General features: G+C 47.0%; 1 pseudogene; it reads left to right on the top strand.

The window, feature by feature from the left end:
• Positions 1-8,205: 8,205 nt before the first annotated feature.
• LOC149353948 (uncharacterized) lies at positions 8,206-16,056 on the top strand (annotated as a pseudogene).
• Positions 16,057-17,329: the final 1,273 nt, after the last annotated feature.

Here is a 17,329-nt window from a genome sequence, read left to right as displayed (position 1 = left end):
ATGTGTGTTTACATCATTCAAATGTTCAGCTGGATTAAAAAGATTTGTGTCGCTACCGTGCTCGCAGGTTGTGAATGTATCTAGCAAATTATTCCAGTAATTAATGCCCCGAAGCGCCGTTTTGCACAATGGTGTGTTCTGTACCAAGAATAAGGAGCGCTAATATAGTAGAACGGACAGCTGTCGTTCTGATACCTGCAGTTTACCAAGTGCTTTGATGTGGCCAGCCCGCTGCACGTCAAGGTTCGGAATACGATGGCACGCCCAACAGGCCTGAAAGGAGCTTCTGAACAATGTTGTTTTCCTGCGCGAGCATATTGCTACATTTACATAGTATGGAAAGAGGAGGATATAAGTGTCTCCACATATTTCACGCCAGATAAATTGGCTAATCAGCCTTTGGCGGCGTGGTGTAGTTGTTAGCGCGGTGCGATCAAGAATTTTAGGTCGGCGGTCCGATTCCGCATACTGTCCAAAGTGTTTATTGCATTTTTTGCTTTTTCTTGGCTTTTTTATTGTTCTACTTGTTTTGCAATACGGATCTCAATATTTGGACGAGACGGGTCGGACATGAGAGTCAAGAACCACTAATCAGGAAAGGATTAATTAAGACTCTGGAACCACGATGACCAATTCATTTTGGAAAGCCGTCAGGACTTCATAAGGAAAATCACCAGAAAGTCTTGAGACAGGTATAAGGTCATAATTTCGAAAGTCAATAGGGTTTGTAAGCAGAGTCGGTAGATGTTTTCTTAAGCGTGGTGTTCCGTCTTTCCGTGTAAAATTTGCGCAGTGTTGTATTCCTAGTTGTCGTGAATTCCCAACTTGGCCGATCAGCCACGCTCGCAGCAAGTACACGTCTTCGTGTTGGGAACCAAAATCTGTAATGGACACGGAACAACCAGAGAAACCGATGCTATTGTGTTTCATTCGTTAAATGCTAGTCTGGAGGACGGAAGATTCAGGTCAACCTAATCGAAACTGCGCGGCGGTTTGGCAGGCAGTCTTTTTAACCATGAATTTCCGCTTGCCTGTGCAGACTTCACTGCACTACTTCGTACTCCGCAGGACAACTCGAGCGCTTCGGATTGTGCCCTTTCACCAGCGCTCTTATTTATGGCCTATCTCGGAATGATTGAAGACAGAGCATGCGGCGCACTTTGCAAATGCATATTTTCCTTTGTTAAAGTGTAATGTTATGTTGGATGCTGCCGACATGCATGCCGATGAATAAGCGATGAGGGGCTAGTTGGACTGCTGCAGTGCGTTGTGGGCAGATTAGAGATGAGTCACTGAGGTGCCGTGGAGATTTGTAAAGGCGGAAAATGAGAGCCGACGCTGCGCATGCAATCAACGAACAAGACTAGAAATGTGGAAACCGGAAAAAAAGAAGTACTGAACAAAAGTAGCGGAAAAGAAGTTTTTTTTCAGCGCCGAGCACCCTGACATTCTGAATTTCGGGCACGACACCAGGACATGGCCCAGCAGTATTGTCCTGGATAACCACTTTCGTATAGCTCTAGAGAGGATAAGCTCCTATTAGATTATGTTGCAGAAAAAAAGACGCTGACAATGAAAACGGATCAGTAAAAAACTGAGAACCAATAAGTCATAAGCGACAACCGATGAAAGTTCAATGCGCCATGCGATGGCTTCGATTTGTGAGCGATGATTTAAGAATGAGGAAAACAGTGCCTGTGATACATCGGCAATGTTTGTTTTCGCTTCTTAGTGCCGGATTTAGGAGAAATATCCTGTCAATACGGGTAGATTCTCTTGATTCTTTTTTCAAATGTGTAAAAACCTGCCACTCCATTGCTTCTGCTACGGTGAAAGCCATATAATGGTACCGGCGTTTTTTCTACGACCGCCATTAAGAGGTTGTGCTTAGGAGAATCGGGCAGCGGATAGTTTTAATGTTTCGTTCACCAGGACATTGCTCTTCGAAAATATCTGAGTGGACATGATTTATTAGCGTGTCTATTAACGGGCCCAGGCTCCGCTGCCCGGCATACGTGGAGTGCGACGTGTGTGTTGGCCTTGCCGCGTATTCACCCACGCGGTAGGCGTTATGGGCTGGGCCGTGCGCCGCCTCTATCACCACCACCATTGCCAAGGTGCTGGCAGTGCTCGAACGAGCACAACGTGGCGGCGCGGTCCCGCGGGACTTGCCATACGGTGATCTCGGCTGCTTTCCCCCGCCCTCCTGCGTGTGTGGCATTTCGCAGGCGCCTGCGTCCTTCTCATAACGACCTTAAACTTACAGCGACAAACTTACGAGAAGGAACAAATGACAACTCTTCCACTCCTAGCCAGCCTAGCGGCTCGTCAGCAGCAGTGGAAGCGTTTAATGCCTCATCGTTGTAAGCTGGCCGTGTCGACAAAAATGTTCCGCTTTTCAATTGGTTGAAGTGGTCGTGACGTCACAGTGCGCGAATTTCAAACATTGCCAGTGGTACTTTGGCAGTAACCATGAAACCGATTAAAGGGACGATATAGGGATGCACCAAGTAAAATAAATAAAACCGTGGAGGAAATTGGTCAAGTTGGGGGAATAGAACCAGGGTCTCCGGAGTGAGCACGCTAACCACTCCGCCATGCCAGCTCGATGTTTTGAAATAAACAAAGGCGCGTCTAGTGAATACGATGTCTTCGTTCACTCCCATCTTCCTCCCTTCCCTAACGGAAAAATAAAAAGAAGTTTAAACAAAGTAAACCAAAAATTTAAAGCATTAAAAATGGGAAAGGTAAAAAAATTGAAATAAGAAAAATAATCATAAAAAAGGAAGAAATGATTGGAAACCAGTGCGCAAGGAAATGCTTTCGCCTCGCAGCACGTTAGAGAGCCAAAGTGCCCCTGAACTTTTGCTAACAGTTGGAGAAGCGCCAAGCGCAGGTCCTGCATTGTGCCCAAAGTGTGACTAGGGTGCTCCACCGACACGGAGTGTCTCGCAGTTTAGAGCATCTTATTCGTATCTTCTTCGACTGAATAGGCGACAAGGAAGACACCGAGTTCTTTTTGTCTGGATTTAAGGAGGAATAATAGATTAGGCACAGTAGAATGTAATGTAAAATAACCAGATTTAAATGGCGTTTTCGACGTCACGTATTTAGAAAAAGGCACTAGTACAAGAAACTAAATTACTTTTTGACCTTGTGGTTCTCTGTAAGATGTGGTTTGCATGCTTTGGTATCCCTAATAGATATTATTTGTACTTAGTCCTGCTTGCCACTCCCTGGCGAGCGCTCATCGCTTTTCTCTGCAGTGGCCCATTTGGTAGCATTGGCTCACAGTTTTTTTCAGAAGCTATGCGGGATCTGGGGCAGAGGTAGCATGAGGCACGTATTTCCTTCTCCCACGTAATGAAGCGTGGGAAAGTATGCACCTTTGTTCTATCGACGGTTACATTCAGTCTTATGCTATCAACTATACGGGATTGCGTTTACGTTCCCTCCAGAGTGCCGTGTGTCCCTGTAATGGTCTGTTAGGGGGGAGGGGTATTTGTAGCTGGTTGTTTAAGTATGCCAACATTGTGTAAACACCAAGACTATCAACGCTCGCGCTACATCTCGGAAATTAAATATACTTTGCTGGATGGAATCAAGGCAAACATATCGCCGAAGCGGCATTTATTTTTGGTGGATGAGAGCCTCCTCCGTGTTTTATGCTTCGGAAGAAAGGACAACAAGACACCCTTTTTTTAGCATTCTGCTGAGGAGGTCTCTGCAGTTAACAGTTTATATCATCAACTTTGAATTGATGATCTCCAGGTTTTAAAATAAAAATATAAAATCTTCGTGACCAATGGCATTCGGGATTTTGAATTCCGATTTTTCCTGAAGCCGAATGAAATTGCCTAATGGTGATGAGTACGTGGTCTGCGTGTGAGCCTCACAACAAAAAATCCGCTGCAGTATACAAATATTTCATTCAATTTTTTTTCCTTCCTACCCGCAAACTTCATTTACTCTGCCTGTAGATTGCAGAATTGACTTCAAGAGGTCGGGGCGCATGTTTGTTTGTTGCTTAGAGGTCAGTTCTATTTTTTTTGTAATGCTAAAACTTGGCACCGACTGGATGGTGCTGGTGTTTGGTTTGTCGTGTTCCGCCTTTGTAATCTGTACTACCCTTGTATCGCTCCTATCTTGGTCCAGATCGGACTGATGGTATCTGTAATAAATAAATAAATGAATAAATAAATAAATTATAATTAAATGCTTAGGCGAAGCGGATTTCGCAGTGCTTGTTTCCCTTTTAACGTTATACCTTCCTTTCCATGGCTCGCTGCGTTGTTCTTAACTTAAGCTGAACCCTCTTTGTTAGCTTCCGCGTTTCTGCCCCATAGGTGAGTACCGGTAGGATACAGCTGTTGTATACTTTTCTCTTCGGGGATATTGGCAAGCTACCATTCATTATCTGAGAGAGCCTGCCATATGCACTCCACCCCATTCTTATTCTTCTAGTTATTTCCCTCTCATGATCCGGATCTGCGGTCACTACCTGCCCTAAGTAGATATATTCTCTTACTACTTCCAGCACCTCGCTACCAATTGCGAACTACTGTTTCCTTGCTAGGCTGTTGAACATTACTTAGGTTTTCTGCATGTCAATTCTTAGCCCCACCGTTTTACTCTGCCTGTAATATCTGTAATAATATCTGTAATAAATAAATAAATGAATAAATAAATAAATAAATAAATTATAATTAAATGCTTAGGCGAAGCGGATTTCGCAGTGCTTGTTTCCCTTTTAACGTTATACCTTCCTTTCCATGGCTCGCTGCGTTGTTCTTAACTTAAGCTGAACCCTCTTTGTTAGCTTCCGCGTTTCTGCCCCATAGGTGAGTACCGGTAGGATACAGCTGTTGTATACTTTTCTCTTCAGGGATATTGGTAAGCTACCATTCATTATCTGAGAGAGCCTGCCATATGCACTCCACCCCATTCTTATTCTTCTAGTTATTTCCCTCTCATGATCCGGATCTGCGGTCACTACCTGCCCTAAGTAGATATATTCTCTTACTACTTCCAGCACCTCGCTACCAATTGCGAACTACTGTTTCCTTGCTAGGCTGTTGAACATTACTTAGGTTTTCTGCATGTCAATTGTTAGCCCCACCGTTTTACTCTGCCTGTCGAACTGATTCATCATGGTTTGCAGTTCTTGTCCTGAGTGGCTTAGCAAGGCAATGTCATCAGCGAATCGCAAATTACTCAGGTATTCTCCATGAACTCTTACCCCCAACCGTTCCCATTCCAGTCCCCGGAATACCTCCTGTAAGCAGGCAGTGAAGAGCATTGGCGAGATCGTGTCTCCCTGCCTGACACCTTTCCGTTTTGGAATTTTATTGCTCACTTTATGGAGAACTATAGTAGCTGTCCAATCGTTATAAATATCTTACAATATTTTCACATAACACTCTTCCACACCCTGATTCCGCAATGCCTGCATGACAGCTGAGGTTTCCACTGAGTCAAATGCTCTCTCGTAGTCAATGAAGGCTATATATAGAGGTTGGTTATATTCTGCGCATTTCTCTATCACCTGATTGATAGTGTGAATGTGGTCTACAGTATTGTCGAGTATCCTTTACGAAAGCCCGCCTGGTCATTTGGTTAACTAAAGTCCAAGGTTATCCTGACTCTAACTTTAAGAGATCGGAAGAGGGCGGAGTGGGTGAGGGAACAAACGCGAGTTAATCACATCTTAGTTGAAATCAAGAGGAAGAAATGTGCTTGGGCAGGGCATGTAATACGAAGGCAAGAAAACTGCTGTTCCTTAGGGGTAACGGAGTGGATTCCAAGAGAAAGCAAACGTAGCAGGGGACGGCAGAAAGTTAGGTGGGCGGATGAGGTTAAGAAGTTTGCGGGGATACAGTGGTGGCAACTGACAAAGGACAGGGTTAATTGTAGAGACATGGGAGAGGCCTTTGCCCTGCAGTGGGTGTAGTCAGGCTGATGATGATGATGATGTTTCTCTTTTTATTTCATCTCATGCACTTCTCTATTTTCTTTTCATGCAGGTCACTCTGGCTTCCGCGCCGCCATGTTCCGCCCGTATGGTGAAGACGGTACTTTGGAGCATTTTTTTCCACAACCTTCAATTTTCTGTAATTGTAAATGTACTTGATTAAAAGTGACGTATTTGGCTTTCAGTTGTCTCGACTTTTAAGTGGTAACATAACGGCGTTTTGTGAACATGTAGAATTATGCTTGAACAATGCACTCTTGAATTTTATAGGCTTTCTCTCTCTCAGAAAAGCAGCAACAATAAATGAAAACAGTTTCATTTGATGATAACTTAAAAATAAGCCCAATTACTACAACGAAGTTACAAATTACGAAAATTTATTGGCGGTATGCACGAATTATTTCATTTATTAGTCGCTCCACGGGGGATCGCCACACCCTTGTGTAAAATTTAAAATTGCTCAATATTAAATTTTTGTCGCTATAGCATTACTATTTGTACACTGGTTTGGTTAACGCCAACATGTTACAGGCTACACAGCCTTGGGAATCTAGAACCACTTTTAAAGGAAGAAAACAAGGCAGGCTGAGAAGAAAAAGGTGCAGTTGTCAGCAGCCTTTTTTATAGCATAGAAGTAGATCAGTGCAATTTAACACGGGCCGCCTGGCTGCGGCTGAAAGTTGAAGTGATCGATACGGGCCGGTGGCCCGCGCTGCTAAGAGCGCTGCGCCGTTTCGACAATGTTGTATTATGCGACCGCTTACGATGAGGGCTTTACACGTCATAAGACTGCTTCGTAGCACGTCCTCATCGGCGCCGTTGTCAGCGCGCTCCGCCGGCTCTTTGGCGGTGACATCACAAATGTACTGCATCGCAGGTGTCAACTTTGAAGGAGGGTATTGACTGTGCAATCGACATGTCGGCGCACCGAAGTCTTTGAATTCGCCAGACATCTGCGCCCAATTCAATATCACAAGGCTTTTCCTCACAGCCTGCAGAACTCACGTCCACTGACAGCAGATAGAATACAGCATACAGCCGGCTATTTCTGCGCCTTTTCCTACGAGATATAGCACACAACACCAGAGTAAGCGGTTTCTTACGTCACAAGCCCTCGAACGGGTGAGAGAACACCTTGCCCAGCAATATCTCGCCCCCAGTGCGTTTGCGGTTTGGTTTGGTTTGGTTTATGGGGTTTAACGTCCTAAAGTGACTAAGGCTATGAGAGACGCCTTTGTGGAGGGCTCCGGAAATTTCGACCACCTGGGGTTCTTTAACGCGCACTGACATCGCACAGCACACGGGCCTGTAGAATTTCTCCTCCAAAGAAATTCAACCGCCGCGGCCGGGATCGAACCCGCGTCTTTCGGGTCAGCAACCGAGCACCATAACAATAGTGCGTTTGCGGTATAGGATCAACACTTTCACGCGATCCTCCCCGCCTGCCCTTGATTGCCATCTTTAGTTTGCTTTATTTAGTCGTGTGAGCTTTACTGGCTTTCAGGCTTTCTTTAGTCAGGCATATATTTTTCGCAGCTGAAATCATGCTCTGGCCACAGGGTTCGGCTAAGAAAACATGGCCAGCTTTATAATGAAAGAAATAACGCTTCTAGCTATGACTCGAGGATTACGTTCACTTTGCCTCATCTGCGCCCTAAAGCATTGCGAGGCAATTACGAGCCTGAAAATAGTCGAAAGCATAGAAGGCTTCCTCTCTTGCCTAACACATGACATTCTTGAGGCCTTTTGCATTTTTATCGCATTGAAGCGAAAATTCTTAGAGTAATACCAAACTTTATTTCGGTGCAAGCAGGCCTGTCAATGAAATCTTAATCGTGATAAAAGCATGGTTTCGTATAGTGCTGTTTTACTAATTAGTTTTTCGAACAGCATCGATTGAAGGACGAATCCTGAAGTCCAAAATCATTTTCAAAAGGTCCCAGATGCCGGTCTTACACCTGCGTCTTACAGCGTGGCTGGATAGGAAAGCCAGCGCCTCCAATCTCTGCAAGGTGGAAATAATTTCTACCTCCTCCTTTCAGTTTTTGAAATGCCAACGCTGCAGTTCCTGCTTCACTAAACAGTCAATTAGCATGACCCGTGGTCTCGTAAATTTTTGAACAGGATGGTACTTCAAATAATAAACGGTGATGCCCTTTAATGATGTGATTGGGCGCTTTTAGGTGTCTTATCAGAAATAGCGTTTGGTGTGAGTTTAAATACCGTAGTACAAGATGTCCGCTCCTGGTTACACTACCAATACCAAGGTAAAGGTTACAATACCAAGGTAAAGTCATTTTCGCTCGCGTCACCTGGCATTCGGACGCCTTCAGCGTCACGACTCTTTAAAAAGGCATCAGCACTGCCAGCGGGTGTTGTACGTGGCTACAACGGTAGGGTTCAATATTTCCACATCGCCTACAGATTTAAATAGTGCGTGTCCCAGACCCTGTACGAACTCATCCATGAAAGCTGAAAAGCACAAGATAGATTTCCAAAGTTGAAATTGATATCCTGCAAACAGAATGTCCGCAGAGATGACACAAAAAATGCGTGTCGACTAGTCGCCTGAGAATGCAAAATCTAAAAGCAGGCTGGGATAAAAACAATCTACGCAGGAATGAGGTCCGCTTTGGTGACCTTTTGTACACTTTCTTTGCTGAATGACATCGGAGAAGCTTGGTCCTATTTTGTGCTCAGGTTGAGCTTCCTCCAAGCAATTCTCGCAGTTCAATCCTTTTCAGTATAAGAATAAGCAATTTTCTGAATACCGTGAATGCAAATGTTTAGTTTCGAAAAACGTATCGAATATCTCATTTAAGCTAATGTGCCTTTATGTGCGACTGTTTCTCCGTTCGCAGCTTCTTGAATTCGTACCTAGCCCGAATACCGAAGAAGGAACGCTGGGCAGAAACTGATAACGAAATGATCACAAGGGCTGCTGCGCCACGGAGGGAACATGACCGCAAGATGAGACGCTCGATCTGCGCACCGCGATGAGGTGGAACTCGGATAGAGCCGCACTTCTCCCGGTTTCGTCTGTTAGTGTTTCATCGCCAAAATTATTTTAGTGGTTTTTCAATGACCGGTGACTAAGAGTAACCGAAATAAAAAATGGCCGAACATAAGCCGTAAAGCTATTCACCTAGCAGTTATAGCGCAAAGTCCAACATCCGCACAGATATCCCCAAAAATCAGCGCTCTTGGTTCGCTCAGTGTCTCACCTTCTACGCTTTTTACATTGTAACTCACTTGCAGCTCTCGCGCACGCACAAAGAAAAAGAAACACACATATACAGAACGCAACATCCACTCAAGCTGGTTTTCTTCATCATCAAAAGGGGCCACAAGTTTACGAAGGCCTCTGCTATTTCTCGAAAACTGGCGTCGGTGCAGACTGGAGGCTTCGAATAGAGTTTCGCTGCTCTGGCTTCGAACCGAAGCGGACGGTTCACCCTAGGTGGGAATAGGAATTCTCACAGCGAGAGAGGAGACTAAAAAAAGAAAACTTTTATTTACACATCGATAGGCCGTTCTACGGCGAAGGGCCCCCAATAAGATACGCAACATAGAGGCGCCTCTTTCTTCTGGCCTCTATTTGTCGTCATTCTGGCGTACGAGTCCGCTCAAACTGGAGGAAGGCATTGTGCTACCATTCTCACATTCTTGTCGTGTTGGCAAAATATATTCTTCTTCCTGCTAATCCAGAGCGGAGACCAAACCATCTTCCTTGCCGGGGCTAGGCGTCTCTGAAATCAGCCACGCGCATGATCCCTCTGTACCAAAGAAAGGTAATTTTCTGTGACGGTCTCATGTTAAAAACTAGCTGTTACTTAAACAATATCCATTAAATAACGTTTATCACGATAACATTTGTCTGAACAGATAGCAGTAATTGCAGCCGGTGACTATGTTCGGCTGTTAGGAAACGGCAACTGTGAGCTACGGATGACCGAATGGTACGACGACCCACTCCTATAAGTGAATTCGGCATTTTACGCAACGGGCATAAACGCCAATTTTTTTCTTACTTTCTTGTTTCTCAACCGCAGCGTAACCAACCGTAATGTGAGCCCGGTTTACCTCCCTGTGGAGGCTTGTGGTTCAGTTCCCGTCGTCGTCACTGTGTGGAAGCAAAGATCTTAAGCATATTGTAAGTTATTTTGGTGGCGTTGTTCTCCCTCACTCTGCTCGCAAATAATACGTTTCAAGTTTTCCCTCATGGGAATAATCTACTATTTTAGGTATACATACGCTATTCCTAGAGGGGACAAAAACAACTTACTTTTCGCGACAAAAATAACATGCAAAATATGCGATTTATATGTGTACAAGCTCTTGGGACGGTTTTTTGTGGGGATATTTTTACGTGCACGGTGGAACCTACAATAAACAGGCCGGCATAGTAGTTTGTAACCTCTGCAAAAAAATTGGAGGCTTATCAAGGTTAAGCCCAGTGGATGCGAAGCATGTCCTTAGCGTTTGGAGGCATCTTGACCGCATACACGCCCGGCGCAAAGACGCTGGCGCGGTTGCGGGCACAGAGGCTGACGCGACGGCGGGCGCGCGCCGCCTCATCCCTGGCGTGACGTCACATATCACGTGATGCAGCGATGGTGGCGCCGCCGCCGCGTCGCGCGCGACGGCGCGAACCGAAGCGTGGAGGCCTCCGCCGGGCGACGTCCGACGGCGCGATATGAGGCCCCATCTGCAGCCGGTGTGACGTCATCACGTGACGTCACATCATGTGATCTCACTTCAAGGTCAATGGTGGCCACCGCCGGGAGGCGACCGACGGCACGATATGAGGCCCCATCTGCAGCCGGTGTGACGTCATCACGTGACGCCACATCCTGTTATCTCACTTCAAGGCCAATGGTGGCCACCGCCGGGAGGCGACCGACGGCGCGATATGAGGCCTCATCTGCAGCCGGTGTGACGTCTTCACGTGACGTCATGTCACGTGACCTACTTGAAGTTCACTTGAAGGTCAATGGTGGCCACCGCCGGGCGTCGCGCGAAGGCCCGAAACCTACGTTAATATGCTTCGCATAAAATACCTTCACTGTTTTACACCATGTTCTCTGCCGTAGGTACGGCTCTTGCGTAGCTCCTCGATCGTTTGAGTGCCGCTAAGACTAGCCACAGCGCCATCTCGCGAAAGCGCCACGAAGTAGAGGAGGAAGAGCAGCAGTTAGAATCACTCGTCCGCACGCGTTGCGGCTTCTACGTTCAGGATTCGCCGATTCGAACGTAGACGCTGCGGTGAGCGTCCCTTCTTTCTCGACGAGTGGCCTTGTAGAGTGACTCTCTGCAGACCGCTCCGCCTGGACGCTCTGTCGGAGCGTCACTTATTTCGCCGCACTTCGCTACTCCTTCTCTGCGTGGCGGCGCCAAGCGAGGACTGGGCTCCTGCCTCGGCAGCTGTGGCTGCAACGCGGACTCTGCGAACGGGCCACCTGAGAGGCCAACGGTCCCCGAGCCCCACAGGGGCCTAGTCGTCTCGGCCCGGCTCTGCGACAGGAAGCACGGGGGACAAGGAGGTGGTGCTGGCCGCTGCTACTGATTTCCACGTCGATTTCCACGGAGCCTCCAGCCTCGCAGGGCCGTCAGCCGTCTCCCCATCCACAACCGCGGTGCTTTTACATCGAAGGCTTCTCCGGTAAAATTAATTCTAAGAAACACCAATTGAAAATCGCTCGATTTCTGGTGGTATTTTGGTGACGATCACATTTTTAGCTTTGGTATAAGTCCAACTTGGTAGAATCGTCACTTAGTAAGTCTGGCCTGCGAGGCTCTTGGAATATCTTTAAGATGTTTGCAAAATGGAATTTTGTACTAACGGGTCTGGGTCTGCAATATCCGTATGAAAAAAATTCGTGGTGGTGCAATGCGAGTTGACAAATCTGTTCTAGCGGCATTGATTTCACATTTAATTATTTCATTTTCGCCCCGAGATTGATCGCCTCCGATGTTGTCTTTAAATTTTATTTCGCCGTCGCAATTTGTGGTGCTGGTCCGAGTGTTTCTGGTGGGTCCTGGCTATTGAAGGCTACGAGGTGGCTGCGTGGCTGATGGGTGGAGGCTTGAACTCGCCTTCACTTTTCCGTTCTGCTGCTGCATCGGCTTCTGATAGGTGGAGGCTCCTAGAGGGGTTGAGATGGTGGGTGGAGTGAACGCTACCAAACTGGGCAGATCGTCCTCTGTCGTCGCTGATCCAATTTCCAGGTCTACACATGCTCGCGGAACCGCGTCGTTATTACGACGCTACTCAAGCCGCCAAAGCTCGACCCTTTTTCAGGGCCTCATAACGGTTCACACATCTGGCTCCCTTCACGAACTCATCCTCGGTAAGAGCCCTAATTGCATCCCCTTCACGGCATTTCTCTAGGCGTTCGATGCGCTCTTCTGCTGTCTCCTCGGCATGCCGTCTACGCTTGGTTTCATTCCGGCGCGCAAGTGCCTTTGACGGCCCATCATCCTCCTTAACGGTTCGTCTACTGACGAAACGACTGGCTCTATATATAAGTACCCCCACCGGGCGGCTAGATGACGTCATACCTCATAGCGGCCCGAACGCTCTTGCCGATGGCGAGCGCAACGGTTAGGTGACGTCAAACCGGACGGCGCGGCGGAGCGGGCAAGCGCAGGTGCAGTGGTTGCTGGGCAACGGCTCTTGCGGCGGCTCCGGCGGGCAGCTGCAGCCACGGGCATACGGCTGAGGTGCGACCACGCTCGACGATGCGAAGTGGCTGGCGTAAAGAAGCTATCACCTTCAAAATGCGTGCACACGCACACAGGCATTCACACACACGCGTACAGGCACAGATATATGCGCCCACAGACACATGCACACGCCAGCGCAGATATGCAGACACGCGCGCAAGCGCGCACAAACAACCACACGCAAACACTCGCGCACACGAACACGCGCACACACACAATCGCACACACATAGACATGTGCGCAAACATGCACACCCAGATACACTTGCGCACACGCACACACACGCTCACAGAAGCAGGTGCCACACACACATCGCGCACACGCAAACACGCGCGTTAACATAAACGCGCGCAGACACACACGCAGAGGTAGACACATACGCACACACACATAGGCACATAAGAATGCACACACGCACACAAGCACACGAAAGCACGCAGCCATAGACACGCGAGCAAGTGCACAAACACACGCATACACACAAAAACCAGTGCTTGAGCAAGCGTTGTCAATTAAAACTTGATCCGTGAAGACAGCTACAGTAATCATGTTTAGAGGAATGTTTGCTGATAGCCACAGCTTGCTTCCTTTACAAATGACTGCTGCTCGTTTTCCACGCCGCATCAGCAGTTGGTGGCGCATATCTTGTGGCCGCGGCAAGCACCCAGGCCCATCGTGGCTTCTGTTTTAAGGAATTTAGCTTTTAGAGCGCCTTCTGTTGTGCTGCTTTGGAGTGGTAGTTTTGCATTTGTAGTCTTTTAAAGGGACAGCTTTAAGGGTCCCGTTCTGCAGAAAGCCCAGTGAAAAACACGGATTGGTCGAAACGGAGGCTACTTCACGCGTGTTGCCGCTAGTTTCCGTACTCCATAAAAGTTTTGAAAACTGGTGAATACAAGGTGGCAACATCACTCAAACACCAGTAGCATATCCAAGTATATGAAGTTAGGGATTTGCGGTAAAAAAAATTCAGGTAATTAGTCTGGAACTGAACCGCTAACCATTCGACTTTGCCAATGCGCCAAACTCCTAGGCCAATCAGGGGCAGCTATTCTCCTTGCAATGGCTGTTATTTTTGAGCGCGTATAGTACCGCTGCTGTGGCTTAGCGGTTTTGTAATGGGGTCTTTTATCTAACTCCTTTAAAGACCAGCCTGTCTCAAATTGTTCCTTGTTGCAAAAACTCCATCAGTTTTTTTTTTGAAGGATTTGCAAGTTTCGTGAAGTCAGAAATTAAAAAGCCAACTAATTTTTCTTAACTATCAGACTGGTCAAACAACACCGGAAAATCGACGAACTATCGACGAAGGCACTCTCAGAGCTTGTTGCGCTGTTGCGTAGTACGCTCGTTCTCCCGGAAAACCCCAGTTACCTTTACCAGGGATGTCCCCTATATTCTTGGTGAAATAGTGATTTTCAGAGCTTCTGTGAAGGTGCCTTACCGTTTTGGGGATCAAATATGAACCTTTCATGAGTGGTGTTGCCCACAAGCATCGTTAGCACTTACCATGTTTATGTATTCAACTCCAAATATGCGATTTTACTTCAGGGCTGGGCGGGTGGACGGCGATACATTGTAACACATGCTGGTGGTATACACCATCATGATGAGGCAGCTTCTCCGATGGCAGTGTTCAGTCGCGCAGGGTCAACGATGAACGCCGCATGGATGGGAAGGCCATTTCAGTCATAAGCATTTCGCACGATGATTGACTCGTGAAGCGTAGTTGTGTGGGCACGTGACGGAATGATGCTTTTAGCGCAAGCTTATCAATCCTCCTTCTGTAAGTAAGAAGTAATAATCAGTGCGGTGGTGCTGCGTCCTTCCTCCTTCCCTGTCATAAACTTGCGTAGTGTTGTATTCCAAGCTTTCATGGATTGCCAACTTGTCTGATCAGCCGCGCTCGCAGAAAGTGCACGTCTTGGTATCGGGAACCAAAATATCTTGTGGACACGGAACAGCCAGTGCAACCGGATCTTTTGGTTTTTCATACGCTAAACGCTAGCCTGGAGCACGGAACACCCAGGTCAACGTACTTGAAGGTGCGCGGCAGCTTGGTGGGAGTGTTTTGAACGCTGAATTTCCGCTTGTGTGCGTAGTCTGTGCTGTGCTACTTCCCTCTACGCGAGGCTACTCGCGCACTACTGTTTGCGCCCATCAACGAGCCCTCTGATCGCCTATCTCGGAATGCGTAAAGGCAGAGCATGAGGCGCACTTTTCGAAAATCATATCTTCCTTTCTCCAGTGTAATGAGATGCTGGATTCTGCCGTCATGAATATCGATGAATAAGCGATGAGGGGCTACTGCGACAGCTGCAGTGAGTTGTGGACTGATTACAGGATAGGCAGTTAGGTGCCATTGACGTTTGAAGATGTGTGAATTATATAGCCAGCGCTCCCCATGCCATTGGAGAACAAGACTAGGAATGTGTGGACCGGTAGAAAGAAGTAGCGATAAAAAGTTCCGGGAGAAGTTTTTTGCAGCGCAGACCACCCTGACGTTCTAAATTTCGGGCACGGCACCCTTACATAACCCAGCAGTACTGCCTAGGACGAGTACTTACTTATAACTCTAGAGAGCAGAAGTTCCTGTTAAGTTAGATGGCATAAAAAAGGTTATGACAATAAAAATCAATCAGTGATAAACTAAGTACCGGTAGGTGATATGCGACAACCGATGAGAGTTCAACTGGAAAAATATGTGCAAAGCGATGCTCAATGATTTAAGAATGAGGAGGAAACTGAACTGTGATATATGATATGATATATATTAGATGTTTATTCTCGCTTCGTAGTGCCGGATTTCCAACAAAAATCCGATCAATACGGGTACGTTTTCTTGACTATGCTGGCCAGTCAGCTGCATCTGCTACGGGCAAAGCGACAGATTGTTAACGGCATGTCATTAAGAGGTCCTGCTTAGGGGTGTACGGCTAGCGCTGTTAAGGATGGTGTACAACTTTTAATCGTTATTTTGGCTCTAGTATTCCACTTTTAATAATTAGTTCACCTGGACATTCCAGAGGAATAAAAGTCTGACTGCATGTATCCTTTTCTTTCGGCACATAATTAGTGGCTAATGTGTTTTTTTTGTGGGAAGAGAGTGTTGGGTATATCGACATTGCTTTGCATTTCTTTTCGGAAATATCTGAGTGGACATCGTCTATTGACGTGTCTGTGAACGACCCAGGCTCGGCTACCCGGTATACGTGGGCATCGACGTGTATGTTGGACTTCCCGCGTATTCCTCTATGCGGAATGCATTTATGGCTGGGCCGTGCACCACCTCTGTCTCCACCAGCACCGCAAAGGTGCTGGCAGTGCTTCTGCGGGCACAACGCAGTAGAGAGGGCCCACAGTAGTCGGCGCACGGTGATCTCGGCTGCTTTTCCCCGCCCGGCCTGCGTGAGTGGCATCTCGCAGACGCCTTCACACTTCTGATTACGAACTTAAACTTACAGTAGCAAAACTACCAGAGGGAACACCTCACAATTCTTCCACTCCTGACAGCCTGGCGGGCCACCAGCGCCACTGGCATCCTAACATTTTGCTAACAGTTGCAGAAGCGCCGAGCGCATGTGCTGCATTGCGCCCAAAGTTTTGCTGTGCGGCTCCACAGACACGTAGTGTCCCGCAGTTTCGAGCATCCTCTTCATATTCTCTTCGACTAGATAGCCGACGGGAAAGATACGAGCTTTTTTTTGGCTGGATTTAACTAGGTATAGTAGATTTGGCACAGTAGAACGTAATTTATTGAAGATGTTAACTAGCTTTAAAATCACATTTCGGGCGCCACATGTTAAGAAACAGGCGCTAGTAAAACAAACTGAATTTTATTTTATGCCTCTGCGTCTCTGTGGAATGTGGTTTGCTTGCTTACTTGTCTTCAATAGCAGGTGTTATTTGCACTTCGTCCTGATTGTGGCTTTCTGGTGAGCGCTCGTCGCTTTTCTTCATAGCGGCCCCGTTATTACCACTGGCTGCCAGTGTTTTCAGAAGCTATGCGGAAGCAGGGGCAGAGATAGTTTGAAAAGGGAATTTATCGCTCATGCGTGATGAAGTGCGGTAAAGTATGAACTATGCGGAACAGTCTTTTGTCCTATCGTCGGTTACATTCTGTCGTAGGCTGCCAGCTCTACGGGAATGCGCTTACTTTCATTCCAGCATCACGTGTGTCCCTGTAATGGTATGGTCTTTTGGAGGAGGGCGGGCGGTATTTGGTAGTTCGTTGTTTAACTATGCCAACAGTGTGTAAACGACCAGAGTATCATCGCTTGCGCAACATTTTTGAAATGAAATATACGGTGCCGGATCGAACTACGGCAAACATATCGCCAAGCGGGCGTTTGATTTGGATGAATGAGACCTAGTCTCCTCCTTGTTTTCTGCATTGGTAAGATGAGACAACAGCTTTCGCAAGTATCGTTCCCCCAGACACTTTTTTTTAGCATTCAGGTGAGAAGGTCTTCCTGCAGTTAACAGTTTACATAAGCTACTTATACTTGATGGTCAGCAGACTTTAAGGTGAAAAAAAAAATTCGTTGTGGCTTAGCTTGGTTAAGCCCGGTAATTGCGAAAGCAATATCCGTACAAACGCCATGGTACAGCTGGTAGTATAGCTGGTGGTGGTGCTTG

Source organism: Amblyomma mixtum, chromosome 3 (genome assembly GCF_055824585.1).
Source record: "Amblyomma mixtum isolate Tamu chromosome 3, ASM5582458v1, whole genome shotgun sequence".
In the NCBI taxonomy this organism is placed as follows: Eukaryota; Metazoa; Arthropoda; class Arachnida; order Ixodida; family Ixodidae; genus Amblyomma; species Amblyomma mixtum.
Note: the sequence above shows the minus strand (reverse complement) of the source record. Positions and strands in the feature narration are given on the sequence as shown.